Here is a 16,035-nt window from a genome sequence, read left to right as displayed (position 1 = left end):
AAATCCTGTACCCGCCCCTGTACAACACTGAATTTGTTATATTGCCAAATCAAGCTTATTCCATACAAGGCTAAGGATTTTTCATTACTTTACCTATAGTTACAAGTTTTAATCATTTTCTTGCATTATCATATGAAATAAAGATAGGCGCATGCCCTGGCGGGGGAGGAAATTTCTTCTCATTGCTCAACTACGTACATGTATCATCCCACTGATTTGACCAATAAAGGGGAAAAACTAGAGAAAATCTACATACCTGACGTTTAAAGTATTCACCAGGTCTACAACTATGTCATTCGTATTTCTCTTCTGGCAGCGCAGTGTTTTCTTTGTCCCTTTCGTAATTCAATATGGCGGCAACGCCTAAACGTGAGCAACAAGGTCACGTGATAGCACGTTTCATGAAAGACCAGTTAATCCGTTCTCACCTATTTTTGAAAGCATGAAGGTTGTTCAATTAAATCATGGACATTGGGAATAGCACATGAACACGGGCAATAATTGACATCAACTCACGCTGTTTTTATAGTCATTTAATAGAGCAGACACAGAAAAATAAATAAGATAGGGTATAGCGGATTTTAGGGTATAGAGGATAGCTTGGTAAATTTTATATTTAGACTTGAATTATTGTATAAATTTTCGTATCATTCTTTTACTGGCATGCAAACAGACACTCTGACATATGTTTTAATTTTTTACTTATTTTTTCATATGTCATCAAATGAAAATTGAAGCTATCCCCTTCTGACTAAATCAGTGTGTATGTAAAAAAAGTATTTGATAGAAATTTAAAAAGCTGAGTGTTTTTGAAAAGGTAATATATTATTATTCTTATTTATTGTGAAAAAATATTGGGAAGTTTTTTTAGATGTGGATTTTAAACTAGAAATGGAAGAAATGACCAAAGCTATCCTGTACACCCTAAATCGACGCATATGTAAACAATGGCATGGGGAGAAAAAAACACATGAATTTCTATTAAAAGCTGAATGTTTTGAAGAATATAGCTGTTTTCTGTCCGAAATACACAAAAAAAAAACTACTAAGTTTCATTTCTATGAATTGGAAAACTGGAAAAATTAGTTAGCTATCCGCTATACCCTAAAGCACTGTATTTATTTACGCAATAGCGACCAATGGCATGCTCGTCGTCAAAGTTCTATAGTATTGTTCATTCTTTCTCAAATGCTATCCGCATGTTCAATGTACAACAACCTATCGCTCAGATACACGTGACATATACACTTTGTTGGCCAGTTTTACAGTTCCAGTACCCTGTCAAATATCATCCGAAAACCTAACCATGCTAACGCAACGCAGCTTCGAGTGTACAGTCCTGCCCAACGAGTGAAGAGAAGTTTTGTCAGTTTTGGTATCATATACAATGCTTAAATTATTGAAACACTTCATATTCAAAGAGGTACTTCATAAGACAAAGCAGGCGTATTTTCGCAAATATCGTCTGACCCTAACGCAAGCTCCCAGCGTATACAGCCAAACGAGTAAAGGAAAGTTTTGTCAGTTTTTTTTTCTGGGAAGATCGCATTATATACAACGCTTTTGGGGATCGGGAAATTATGTAAACACTTTATATTCAAGTAGCTACTTCTTAAGACAAAGCAGGCGTATTTTCATACGATTTTTCGGGTTTTCTCAAATATCGTCTAAAAAGCAACGCAAGTACTATTCTGTTGCTTACTTGCCTACCTGTATTGATAGAGATCACAGGGATCCGTCAGATGCTATGGTAGAGGGGTAAACTTTCTTTTAAATGCTTTTTAATGAAATTCAAGATAAAAATCACATATAAACCATATATAGAGAATCAAGAAAAAATCTCTAAATCATGGCATGTGACGGATCCCTGAGATTGATATCATCACGAAAACATGTTCTACTGTCTAATCTAATTTTTCAGTTACTATGTACTTAAAATTACCAAAAATGATATCAGTATCTGTTGTCATCTTGGAAATGTGCACAAACATGCTAAAAAGCAAACACCCATAGGCTTACGTTGTAAACTGAATTAACACCCCAACATCCGCGCACGAATATTGTCAAACAATCTACTGTACTGATAAGTGGAAGTATCACTGTGTTGAAGTTTGCAACCACTCTAGTCAATATTGGTTACACACAAATAGATCATAATATAGAAAAATCGCACAAAACGTTATACAGTCTTCTTGCATACAAATGAGATCTCATCACTGCATTATTTTGTCATACTGAACACATATATGTAATCCCCATACTTTTATATGGACTGGAAATATCATGTTAAAGAAGTCTCAAACGCTTCCAAAAAAAGACTTAATAGCAAATTCCATCACTTCCCAATAATACAAGTGATGCTGTTGTCTTTCTTGCATGCCGGACAGGATTTTCCCGTGCTTTTCCGGTGCTGGAAAAAAATCATCTTACACCCTTACGCTGCTATAACAAAATAAAACCTTCGTTTTTCTTTATATCTTTTAAAAATTGAATAATAAGGCATGCAAGAAAAAGAATCAATGACTGGCAGTGGGTAAAGATGGGAATATCTGGTTTAGGCGGTGACTCGACAGGAGCCTCGTAATACTACCTAAACAGTTACCCGAGTGCCGGATATTCCCATCTTTACCCGCTGCTAGTGAAAGATTCTTATACTTATCTCTGGTCTATTACCTGCCGAGGTGGCACTACACCAGTCTTGAACATGTTCTATAGTATTTACTTAAAGTCCGAGGATTCTGTTGAAAAAAAAAGGGTTAGCTCGCCATCAGCCCGCCAAAAGTTGAATAGAAAGTGATAGCTGGTTCGTTTCTATAACTTGAAAAGATTCTCTACAAATACTGCCTGTCTGAAGTTGAAGGTACGTTGATTGCGCCAGTTATTCTTCCCAAATACTGCCTGTCTGAAGTTGAAGGTACGTTGATTGCGCCAGTTATTCTTCCTGCTCGGAAACGCCAACTTCATATAAAAGTTAAAAACTAATTGACTCAAAGTATTCTTACACGTGCATCGTTCTGCAAACTCTTAAAGTTATTGAATTGTACAAATACTCCGGAAAAAAACCGCAACCACTATTTCGAATTCCTGATAATTCTGCGAGAAGAGTGAATAGAATTTCGGTCAAACTAAAACTGCCGAACGGCACGTACGTACGGAGTAGCATTTTATAAAATGAAGTCGATCCAACCTGTAGATTGTGTTAAGAAGGAAATGTAAATTTGGAATTGTTCTGAGCTATCGTACATCAGAGACATTTATTTCCCAGAAATTGAAAGTGAACTTGAGTCCCAACAAAAAGTGTTGTTAACCCATCTTCCATTCAAAAAACAGTTGGAAATATTAATACACCCGGTTCATGTTTAATCAAAACTTATGAAATGAAACCTAAGGTTAGAGTCTAAACTCTCTGACAGGAAAATTTATAACTCTGTCTGAACTTGGGGACTTGTGTAGGCGTTTCTTTCGCCTCCTTCAGAATATTATCAGTTACCTGCAAACAGAAAGGCAAGTGGGCTAGGGAAGGGAACACCACCAGTTGAAAAACTGAGCTGAAAATAGATCTAGAGTGTTTACTTATACTTATAAACCCAGTGTTGTACATTATATTCAATGATTCATTCTTCTTTTCTAGTAACTAAGTTTATTGCATCCTGGGACGGATACTTACCTTACGTTGATAGTTGATTTATGTAATAATTACCTCCCCTTTTTACGTCTCCGCTATTTGCACAGATGTTGCAAGAAAAAGGACGTACCAACTTCTTCAAGTTTATTTTTGATAATAGGTATCATGCAATTTACGATTTTATTAAGGAGTTTGTAAGGACTATTTTAATATAGGTATATATTAATGTTTTTTTTATGCATTTTGCTATTTTGAAGTCGAAAATTAGTCTCTGTAGGTAGACGCTCATGAAATTATAATGTCAAAATAAAGGTAGCAGGGTATACTTAGATTCGAAAATTTTGGGCACGGACAGTCTTACATGTAGCAAGTCGCAATTTTGCACTTCCCTTATGAGCAGAATCAGGGAGGCCATTTTATAAATTGTGTGCATGTTTTGTGGATTTAAAGGGAATTCCTCTAGTTTTTTATGCGCATCTTTCTGCGCAGCCGACACTTTCTATGGAAAACTGAACTGAAGGCAACATTTGTTGAAACATGTTACAGACAATCTTAAATATGAGGAATTTTGAATGAAATGACATTTTTGATAAGTTATATCAGTAAGGCGTATAAAAAAAATATGTATGTTTCCGGTGACCCGACCGACCCTAATTTTAGCCCCCGACCCTAAACTTTTTTTCGGACGAAAATTTGCGGGTACGAAAAAAATTATATGCTCTCATTTCGGAACATCGGATCGATGTACATTCACCAGGCTTTTTGAACAAGTCCACCCGCCGACAGGCAGTTTCTTGTGAAGGATCTGACAGTTCTATATTCACCTCCATCGTACATTGACGAGTTAAATTCTGGATAGGACGAGTCAAAGAATATTTATTTTTATAGCTCTTTGGACGAGTGGACTTCGCTGTATACTCGACCGATCGGGCGAGTGGTTTTTACGTCGTAACTTTACCAAATTCAGAAATTATATCACGAAAAAATACCTGGATTGACTGGAATCAACCCGCGAATCATAAGGATATATCAAAACGTCATGCCGGTAATTTTCCATTCCACGAGCACTTGCGGCCTATCGTAATATCTAATCTCGCCATTACTTTTGTTTATCGACACGAACACAAAAAAAGCGCGTAGTGCATTCATTTTTTAATATAATCGCTTCAAATTTTCAACACCGCTTAAGAAGTAATACAGTTTAAATTCTATAATAATTTTAATAAGACATTGACAAAAATGTAGGCAAAATTCAATAAAAACGGCCAAATTTTCATGTAATCACTTGTAACATTTCAAACAGCGCGATCTTAATTACTTATTTCTTTCTTAAAGTAAATAAATGATACATAATATGGTCATAAAATTCAGACTTTTGAACAGAAAGTATAAAAAACAGAATTAAAAAATCTTAAATAATGAAAAAGCGGCAGCAATTTAAATACATGGAGTAGAACGATTTTTCGCAAACAGATTTCTGTTAGCGCGACAGAATAGGTTACGTGACCTCGTGAATGTAAGTAGAAATGTGGCTTTAGAATAACGCAGTATGATGTTGTTGCGGTTTTTAATTAAGTTTTAAATGAATCTTTTCGTACAAGTATTATTTTTGACACCACACTTTGTAAGATATTCTTCTCTAACAATAATGTAAATTCTTTGAGGGCAAACAGGTCACAGAGGTCATTCGTGATGTTGTACATTCGCTTTTAAAAAAAATAAAGAAGAAACTTTTTTATTGATTTCTTCTCAACAATTTAAAGAAGCGAGGCGGTACGATCAAACAGTGATGTTTCACATGGCGCGAAAACATGACGTAATGCCATGACAATCTCGGGCAACTATACCGCTTTGATCTTCTCTTCAGATGCTGTGATACCGACACACTTCTGTTAGCTCTTTAGAAGGTGTTAATTAATGATGAAAACAAGGCCAATTACTTAGCTTATAAACTGAATAATTTCCGATAATTGTTTTTTTTTTCGCTTTCACAAAGGGTGTGTGGATGATGATAATTATGTCCATATTTTGGGGACACTTTTCAAAATAATTATTTTCGGGAAATAAGTCTTGAGAAAATGAAAATAACTAAATATTTTATGCTGTCCTAATAGTTTAGGAAAATACGGGAGGGGATAGACTTTAATTATTATTACTATCGCTGCAGTTATTTTGGAGAGCAACTGGCTGGTGCTACTGACAAAAATACAGGAAAGAAAAATAAAAATGTCTGCTGTAATAAGGAAGTTTAAGAAGAACAAATATGCCACCTTAAAAAGGAAATGTAGGGTACAAGAGAATAGCATTTGTCTACTGAGTGTTACATTTGAAATTTACTAATTGTATAATACTCCTTTCATAAAAGTGACAATATTAAACATGTCAATTATAATGGCAAGTGACTGTTCACTAAGGGCAAGCAGATTTTAGTGGTTAGTAGTCCTGCAAGCCAGGTGGTGTGGAAAAAAATTACACCCCTGCCTTGACATAAAAAATCATGAGTTTAAGCTAGGCTTGAACCAATGGAAACCCAAAGGTGCATCTGTTGAAATATTCTGACGGCATGTATTTAAAAATTTGACTAAAAGCCAAAGGGTATATAAAAAGCAGTGTATTTAAAGTGTATAGCATCTACCATCTAGTAAAGACATAATTATATGTATTGATAAGACAATAGGCAAAAGCAAAGACAAGGGAATTCCACTACTGTAAAGATGTGTATTCTAAAAAAAAAAAAAAAAAAAAAAAAAAAATCAACCTACCCTACCCTATTTTTTTCTGGCATGTCACAGGAAACATATATATTTTTTTTTTTGGCCTAATCAAATGTTGATACTGGTTTATGTTGTATTGACAAGTATCATGCCTGATAGGTATCTTGCTATTTTGTGGTTGTGTTTTCACATCGCATTTTAGTACAAAGACAGTGTTGTTCATATAATGTAAGATAATTGACTTAGTACTGATAAGACAATATCACCCTTCAGATTATTTAGTATTCAATTATAGAATGAATTAAGAATTTTTAAAACTTTTTTTTAACTTTTAGCAGACATACATGTAATCAATTTGGCCAGGTTCGCGCCATTTCCGTCCGAACGGGTGTTGTATTCTAGCGGTCTTAACATAAAATTTAGCCTGGTGACCCATACATTTTTAGCCATTTTTATGCTCACAATACAATTATCTATACACAAGAAGAAAAAGAAAAAATTCTATGAAAGAGTTTTTTCAAAATTAAAAAAAATATTCTTCACTATGGGTATTTTTCATGGAAAAAAGTTCACAAAAGTAAATATGAAACAATATTTTTTTTCATTTGTACCCATTATTGTAAGGATAGAGTATTACAAATATGACTATGATATCAAATAAGTATAATATGAAATTAGGTGCTACCTAAAAGGCAGAGCTCCCATGAAAAATCACCAGTGCCCGTTAAAAATTAAACTTAAAAGGAGTGGTGCTGGAATTATCTGGAATTATGGATTCGTTTAGGAAGTTTATGTTCTTTAAATCTATTAAAATTATTAATGATAATTCATGATTTCTGAATGCATGTTTTAGACTGCATCAAGATTAATTCTCGACATGTGAAAACTCCACAAATATTCTGTATATAATCAAAAGAAAGTTCGGTATAGATTAACATCTGCACCAAGATAAAGAAAAAAAACGTATTTGAATAATTTCTGTTATTCTTATTAAAACGTACTGCATCAACAATTTTACATAACTTATTATCATACTGGAAACCAGTCACAAAATGATAACTCCTTCAAACTTGAAAAGCTTGAACTTTGAAAATTTCAAACCTAACAGAATCTCATTAGGCCAATAGCCAAAGGAATTCTGTGTCTTTGCGTGTGAATGTTTGGCAATGAGGACTTAATGTAAAAAGTTAATGTTCCAATTCCAAAGTTAATAGAAATTAGTATTTACTCAATCCTGGAAATGACTACTAGTATTGTAATTCTTTTAAATGTCATTATTGTCAAATTTTGGTTCTTTTTGGAAGGAAGAATGTGTCCAACTTTCAGTCAAAAATACTGCTATAACAGACGCCTGGTATGAGAAAATTACAATCATTTACATGGCTGTACAAAGCCTGTTCTAAACCCAAAAATGGTTAATCTTTTAGCACTATAGAATAGGGATGGTAGTAAGAACCTTTTTGATGTTTGTTGATAATTCATCGCCAATTGTTTTTTTTTTTTTTTTTTTTGTTTTTTTGATAAACTCTGCTCAGTGATTTTAAAGCTAACGGATGAAATATTTGCGAACGGGGAGAAGAGCATTATTTGCTTTTCACAGTTATATGCCTGTATATTTTGATCCTAAAGCTTTTCTTTTTTTAAGTTATGTCTACTGACTACTACACAGGCACTACAGTGGAACCTGACACCAAAACTAAACACATGTTAAATTTCACATGAATGAGTTTAGTTATACAATATTTTCAAAACTCATAATAATACAAAAAAAATGAAATAAAAAAAAATAAAAATTAAAAAAAAAAAAATTGGTTCAGCAGGTGAGGTTCGAACTCACGACCTCTGGATTACAACGCGAACTCGCTAACCACTACACCATTGTGGAGTTATGACGTCAACAGACAAACATAAGTATATATAGAAATCTGATAAAGTTCAGTAATGGCAGCGTGACGAAAGTCGTTTCAAAATGAAAATATTGTATTTTATTTCTTTTTTCTTCGTAGAAAATGTATTTAGCACTTATTTCTTATTATCGAACGCTCATCTGCATTTTTATTCAATATTCAAAGCAGTAAGCGAGACGCTTTTGTCAACCGTAAACAGTAAGCGTCTACAGACGTCTTTACTGATTAATTACTATGTGCATAGTGTACTTGAAAAAATCCGAACAACACCGATTCCAAAAAGTACCACGAATTTTCAACTTGGTAGTATACACAGTTGGATCTCTCTTTTTGTTTTCTTTTTCATACGTCTAACCGTAATGCGACGCTGTCGGCGCCGCTTTGCGGCGCTGGTAGCTCTGCTATAATAAAATCTGTAAAAAGAAAAAAACGTATTGTGCTGCCTGGATATATATTTCGGTTGGTATTTATAAAAAAGCAGAAAATTATGAAAATGTTGAAAATTTGCTGGCAGTTTCAGCAACAGTGGGTGTGTTCAAAACAATTTTTCACAAAAACAAGCCTGGTGACCTATTGTTTTTATTTGTTCATTGTTTTCAGCACAAATTTTCCTATCATATATGTGAATTTAAAAAAATTCTATGAAAGGAAAAAAACTATAGGAATTCTCTTTAATTAATGGCAAGATCAGGATTCTCATACAACATGTACAAGAATAAAGAAAGTTATCAAAACAAAAGTTTTACACCATCCATTAAAAATACATGCCAAAGTCGTCAATTTTGAACAGCCTGCAATGATCCCGCTGCAAGAACAATGCCCACTTTTATTGAATTTCTTAATTTATAGGCCTTACTGAAATTCAGGATATAAACGGAATGGGGGCCCATCCACTCGTTTTTTCACAAAATAGCGGAAATGTTCCTGAGTACCAACCAACAAGCACAGAACCCTTCCGTGATTTGAATTTTTCCGCAAAAATGTGTCTCATTGATTCATACAAAGCTAGCAGCATTAGTTTTACAACTTACATCAGAATTTTACATGTACCGGCTGTATAAATTTTTTAAAGAATTAACAATCATTATCTCTAACCTTAATTTACAGACATCCAAAATCACAAAGTTCTAATTATTACAAATATTGACGGGGGCCAAAATTCGAAGTGTACCCTGCTACCAAAGAGCCAGAAGAGTCGCACTACAGTAAATATTGCTCCCTATATATATTCTATATAAAACTGAAATTTTTTAAAGAGCTATCAAACATAGCTAGACCCATTTCAGATAGACAAGCTTACTGTCGCTGAGTGGTGGCTTTTTAATTTCTGACATTTGCAGCCACCGCAGTTACAGTTGGACTGTCACAATATAAAACAAACTGTATATGTCAGATTAGTTCGACTACATTTCAGAGAGCAAATCCTACCTTGTTTTAAAGAGTTATACAGAGGCTGAGGCATTGCAACTCGAGCAGCAGGGTCAGCGCACGCCACACCAATAATTTGGCCAGAAACGAGAAGATGATGTTACAGTTGTTTTGAAAAAGTGCAAGATTTTTCCATCAACCTTCTACATTTATGCAAAATTGGATAGGCGAAAAGGCGGAAATCGATAGAGCGTTTAGGGACATCTGTATTGTCAATTAGCAGAATCACCAAGAAGTTAGTTGAAGTTTATGTAATAAACGTAGTTTATGCGAAATTTAAAATCTTCCTACTTTCGATATCGTGTTTACATTATCGATACACACATGCTTCCGGTTTCATCTTGTCACGTGATGTACTTAGCTCCCTTATCAAAGTTGCACCCGCTTCCGCAGCTCATTATTATTCAGTCACGTGATATTTACATCAGCCAATACCCAAGAAAGAAGGAGGCATACTGGCTCAGACTACACCAGACTTACAATTTAAATATGTGCATGTTTATTTCTAGTCATACATATTTGTTTTCATTTCTAGTCATTCATTTAGTCTGATGTTCTTAGCCAGTTATGCCAAAAATAAAAGTATCAACAATCAAAATCTTAGTTTTAATTGAATTGAGTATAAATTGAAGTTTATGTAATAAACGTAGTTTATGCGAAATTTAAAATCTTCCTACTTTTGATATCGTGTTTACATTATCGATACACACATGCTTCCGGTTTCATCTTGTCACGTGATGTACTTAGCTCCCTTATCAAAGTTGCACCCGCTTCCGCAGCTCATTATTATTCAGTCACGTGATATTTACATCAGCACTCTTGTTTACATACAAGCTATTCGTTTTAATAAATCGTTATCCACCATCCATCCCCGCCTCGTCACCTTGAAGAGCAATGCCTTCTGGTTAAGGACTCTGCCAGTATGCCTCCGTAATGGGATTAGGCTCTCAAGCCAATACCCAAGAAAGAAGGAGGCATACTGGCTCAGACTACACCAGACTTACAATTTAAATATGTGCATGTTTATTTCTAGTCATACATATTTGTTTTCATTTCTAGTCATTCATTTAGTCTGATGTTCTGAGCCAGTTATGCCAAAAATAAAAGTATCAACAATCAAAATCTTAGTTTTAATTGAATTGAGTATAAATTGGGGGCTTATCTTTTTGGTGGTGTGGCGGCCGCTCGAGCAAAAGTGTAAACATTGGCCGCTCGAGCAAAATTGTAAATTTTTCGATTTAATTGTCTATATGACAGTTACTTGCGGAGAACAGGTTTGTACTGGTACAGAATCCAGGAACACTGGTTAGGTTAACTGCCTGTCGTTTCATGACTGAAATACTGTTGAAAAACGGCGTTAAACCCAAAACAAACAAACAAACTAATTGTCTATACTCAAACGTTGTTAAAGAGTGCAGTTGTGCCTTAGTTGTGCGCCGCCCCAATATCAGATGCTCCACGACACACCTGTTATATATGTAATCATATGTATATATATGCAGTTTCTTAAAAAAATCTTAATTTTATTTAAAACAGATTTTACAGTTGGAGGGAGGTAACTCAGTTTAAAAAAAAAAACACAAAAAAAGCTGTGGCTTCATTTTTTCTTGATAAACTAGTTTTAAGCATGTCTAGACTACCATATAATTGGGTTAAATAAACTGATGCATTTTTCCTTTAGTTCGTGTCCATGTTCAGCTGTCCATGTCTATGTCCACTTCCAGATTTAGTTTTGTATGTAGTAAAGCTCATTGAAACTTAAGACATACTTGTTTAATGTGATGATCTGGCATGAAATACTCCTGTTTTATAACTCTCTTTCACTTCCAGTATGAAGGTATGCTCCATTTTTGCATTGAACAAGGCTATTTACTTGGATAGGGAGATGTGCCCAGTCTGTTATATGTTCTTGTAGCATGGGCTTTAGTGGAATCTTTTCCACAGAATAAGTTATTCTTTCTATTCCAGGTGGGGACTTCAAAGCATAATTATTACCCAGGCTGAAGAAGAATATTTGCAAGCATTGAATGGACTACATAATCCGAAAGTACCAGATAATATAGTTTTGGTGTCTGGACAGGTGGATCATTGATACATGTGCCCAGGTAACCATATAAGGTTTGTATCCATGTGAAAGCAACATATATCAATAAAATCTGTGAAAACATACTTTGGAAGCATAGAACATAACCAAGCAACATAATAGCAAACTAGATTGAATTGAGTCTGTCCATGGGAGATACTGAAATACAGACTTGGCAGAAGAAGATATTACATGTAGTTGTTTCTCAGACTCCATTCAGCATATTACCTGCCCTTGACTTCTCATTGTAGAGATACTTCAGTGTTTTTATTACTGTCATAGAACCTTTGATTTATTTCAGGTATCTAACTAGTTACAGATTTGCAACCTTAAGTATAAATGTCATACAGGGTGCTTATTATTTATCTTTTACACAGTTTTACTCTGACTGAATGTCTGGCAGTCTGTCTGAATGGCGCAAAAACTGTCTAAATGTGCATCAAGAATGTGTTTGGCTTCATTAAACATTGTGAAAAATGCCTTTTTTTTTTGTAGTGAAATTTGTGCAGAATAGCTACAGACCATGAAGTTCAGATGTGAAGAGATGCAGGTCTTTGTTCTACATGGTGTATGAGTGAAACATGTGTATGGCAGTCATAGAAAACATTTAAAAAGTAAGAAGATAATTTGTGTTTAGAATCATTTATTAACTAATCAAGCTGCACTTAAGATAAATACTGAATATATGCAATCAGTTTCTTAAAAAAAAAATCTGAATTTTATGTAAAACAGATTTTACAGTTAGAGGGAGGTAACTAAGTTTTAAAAAAAAGAACACAAAAAAAAGCTGTGGCTACATTTTATCTTGATAACTAGTTTTAAGCTTGTCTACCATATAGGTGGGTTAAGTAAAACTAATGCACTCTTCCTTTAGTTCATGTCCATGTTCAGCTGTCCTTGTCTGTGTCCCCATCCAGATTTGTTTTGTATGCAAGCTCATTGAAACTTAAGATATACTTGTTTATTGTGATGATCTTGCATGAAATACTGATCTTGCATGAAATACTCCTTGTTTTGTAACTCTGTTTCACTTCCGGTATGTAGGTATGCTCCATTTTTCACTGAACGGGGTTATTTACTTGGAAAGGGAGATGTGCCCAGTCTGTTACGTGTTCTTGTTATGCCAGGTAGCATGGGCTTTAGTGGAATCTTTTCCACAGATTAAGTTATTCCTTCCATTCCAGGTGGGGACTTCAAAGTATACCCAGGCTGAAGAAGAAAATTTGCAAACATTGAAACATGACCACCTGACCTATAAATAGAAAGTTCTTCAATAGTCATTGCTTGTCTAATTTTGGAATAATTCCACAGAATTCTTCGATGACCCTGTACTGGTTTGTTCAAACTATTCCAGTTGTCAGAACATTTTCCTCTATGTGTGGTTCCTACATGTATAAAAAGGAAACCTTAAAAATCTTCCTGTCAGAAAATGCTGGCAAAATTTCAAACTGATTTTACAGGTATTTTTCTTGTGTGACTCTCTACGAAAATTATTCAACTGAGCTGTGAAGTTCAGTTGAGCTATTTAGGGCCATCATGTCTGTCTTTTTATGTATGAATTGATGTTTAGTTAGCATGGCAAAACATTTGCCAGTATCAGACAATGTGTTGTGTACAAAGTTCAGACCCATGTCTTGAAGGTCAAGGTCAGATTAAGGACATTTTTCATGCCCAGTCTGTATCTCTTCTATGTGAGGATTTTTCCTTTACAAAAGTTAGAACTGTAAATTTGTTACCTTAGAAATAAAGAAAAAAGGTTCTAATTGTTTTGCTATTTAATGCTTTGTAGTTAAGAAATAAAAGTTATACAGAAATCATTAATCGATGATGTTTTTGACATTTGAAATATAAGTGATGCAGGTTAGTAAACTAATTTGGACGGTAAATAGCGATTTATATTCTTTATACATGTGTATACATGTGTGTGTGTGTGTGTGTGTGTGTGTGTACTAACGAATAAAAAAGAACCCGGAACGGGAACAAAATATCGTAAAATTATAAAATGACTTTACACGCTCGCTTAGTTTTTCTTAAATTTTGATATAAAAGTCACAAACTAGTTTCGCCGTGAATGGCTCATCAGTGTGTCTAAATATATAACAATAAGAGAAAGGGAATTAATCCAATATATATATATATATCATATGAGGAAATATCTTTTATTTTGCAGAGAAATCTGTGAGATAGATCTTGCTGCAGCATGCCATTGACAAACCAAGAAGCTCAGATTGTTGTGTGCACACTAGTTTGACTTGTTTATTGCTTTGAATTGATTGTCATAGAAAAAAGGTAAGGATGATACCAGTTTAAGAATATGGTATACTTGATGATAAAACTGCTGTAGACAGAGGAATCAGTAGTTTCATTGTCTTTGACTTCACAAAGTATATAAAGTAGCTTTGATTTTCATGAAAATAATACAAAGTATTCAACTAAGGACAATTATTGAATGTGATTTGTTCATCTGCTTGTTGTCCCTGGTCCACAGGGTCTTTAAAAACACATTCTCCTTCTAAACAATTAAACCAGTGTCATCCATACCACATAGAAATATTCTTTTGATGATTCCTTCACATCTAGGTCACCCATGCAGAATTCTGATTGCCATGGCAACCTGAAGGAAAAACTTTTAACAATCTTTTTCTCAGAAACTGCTGGTAGAGTTTAGAAATAATTGTATAGAAATTGTATAGAAATTTTCCTTAAAAAACTATCTACCAAATATCTTAAAATCATTCTTCTTTATTTAGATATGGCTGCCTTAGGGTGGCAAAGTTATTTGTGTCTTAGATTCCTGTGTCATCATATAGGTGGGCTAGTGGTCTAGTGGTAACACACTTGACTGTCAGTCCAGAGGTACGGTGTTTGAATCCTGGTCCAGGCACTGGAAATTTCTTTTGTGTGTCTCCCACCTAAGAAGCCTGTACTGGATCTTCCCAGGAAAGACAAATTGGCGTGTATAGGTGCTATGCACCTGGCACTTGAAAGAACCAGACTGTCTATTTTCCTTAAAAAAACTATCTACCAAATATCTTAAAATCATTCTTCTTTATTTAGATATGGCTGCCTTAGGGTGGCAAAGTTATTTGTGTCTTAGATTCCTGTGTCATCATATAGGTGGGCTAGTGGTCTAGTGGTAACACACTTGACTGTCAGTCCAGAGGTACGGTGTTTGAATCCTGGTCCAGGCACTGGAAATTTCTTTTGTGTGTCTCCCACCTAAGAAGCCTGTACTGGATCTTCCCAGGAAAGACAAATTGGCGTGTATAGGTGCTATGCACCTGGCACTTGAAAGAACCAGACTGTCTATTTGCAAAGAGCTAGGCTAAGTTATCAGACCAGGCCTGTATCTAAAAAGGGTTTCTCTCTGTCTGTTCTGGGGGCTTTATCTTACTCTGTCTCTCTGGTCAGATCGCCCTGTGTCTGTACTAGTAGAGGATGAATTTTACGCCCTGTATGGCTACGCTAATTATATGTAAGGTGCCTTTGAATATGTTTATCAGGAAAAGAGCGCTATATAAATCTGGTATGATAATAATAATAATAATATCATTATGGCCTTCTTATTTTCCATTTAAAATTCTTGCATTACAGACAGGGATTTCTGTGTTTTCTCTGGTGCTAGAAAACTCCACCCTGGGGTGTAAGATGACTCTTGTGCTGTAAATGATGTATAAAGAACTACATTTAATTAGTAGATTTGAGCAGTAATTTTTATATTTTTATGTTAGATAAAATTCAGTTACCTTGATAGTTCCTATTTGATTATTGTTCATACATAGGCAGCAAGAAAATAGAAAATAAAAATTAAATTTTATGAGTGAAGGGAGGTAACTCAATTTAATTTTTTTGCACTGCTTCTTTTCAGAAACTACAAGTATTGATGCATCTGTTTTAATTATTAGCACACCTGAACTTTGTTCAAGGTGACCTATTAGTATAGATGGATGGTCTAGTATCCATTGTCAGTCATTACAATTGTCCCCTGTTATAAGACAGGTTTAAAAATATTATTTTCAGAAGCTGCAAGACTAAATTGTAAACTTGGATTTTTACAGCATGAAATTATATAATACATAGTTTAAGTATTGCATAATATAATCTTACAGTCTTGTATTTTATCATAAATGTTTGTACAATGTACTTAAATCAAATAATATAGTACATGTATTTAAGTTTAGTATAGACATTTAGCTAGTCTATTAAGGGCATAAAGACTGCAAAGTGATACTTTATTATTGCTTATACACTTCATAGTCATCAGTACTTTCAGTTTAC

The 16,035-nt window shown here is 34.4% G+C and overlaps 1 long non-coding RNA gene across 1 annotated transcript; it reads left to right on the top strand.

The window, feature by feature from the left end:
* Nucleotides 1-11,646: 11,646 nt before the first annotated feature.
* Nucleotides 11,647-14,046, top strand: LOC128552197 (uncharacterized). The gene is made up of 3 exons (XR_008369005.1): nt 11,647-11,792; nt 12,253-12,371; nt 13,928-14,046. It is a non-coding gene; the product is annotated as an uncharacterized LOC128552197 (long non-coding RNA).
* The last annotated feature ends 1,989 nt before the right edge of the window (nt 14,047-16,035 follow it).

The sequence above is a fragment of the Mercenaria mercenaria genome, unplaced genomic scaffold (genome assembly GCF_021730395.1).
Source record: "Mercenaria mercenaria strain notata unplaced genomic scaffold, MADL_Memer_1 contig_2137, whole genome shotgun sequence".
Classification (NCBI taxonomy): Eukaryota; Metazoa; Mollusca; class Bivalvia; order Venerida; family Veneridae; genus Mercenaria; species Mercenaria mercenaria.
The sequence above is the reverse complement of the archived record's forward strand: the minus strand, read 5'-3'. Positions and strand labels throughout refer to the sequence as shown.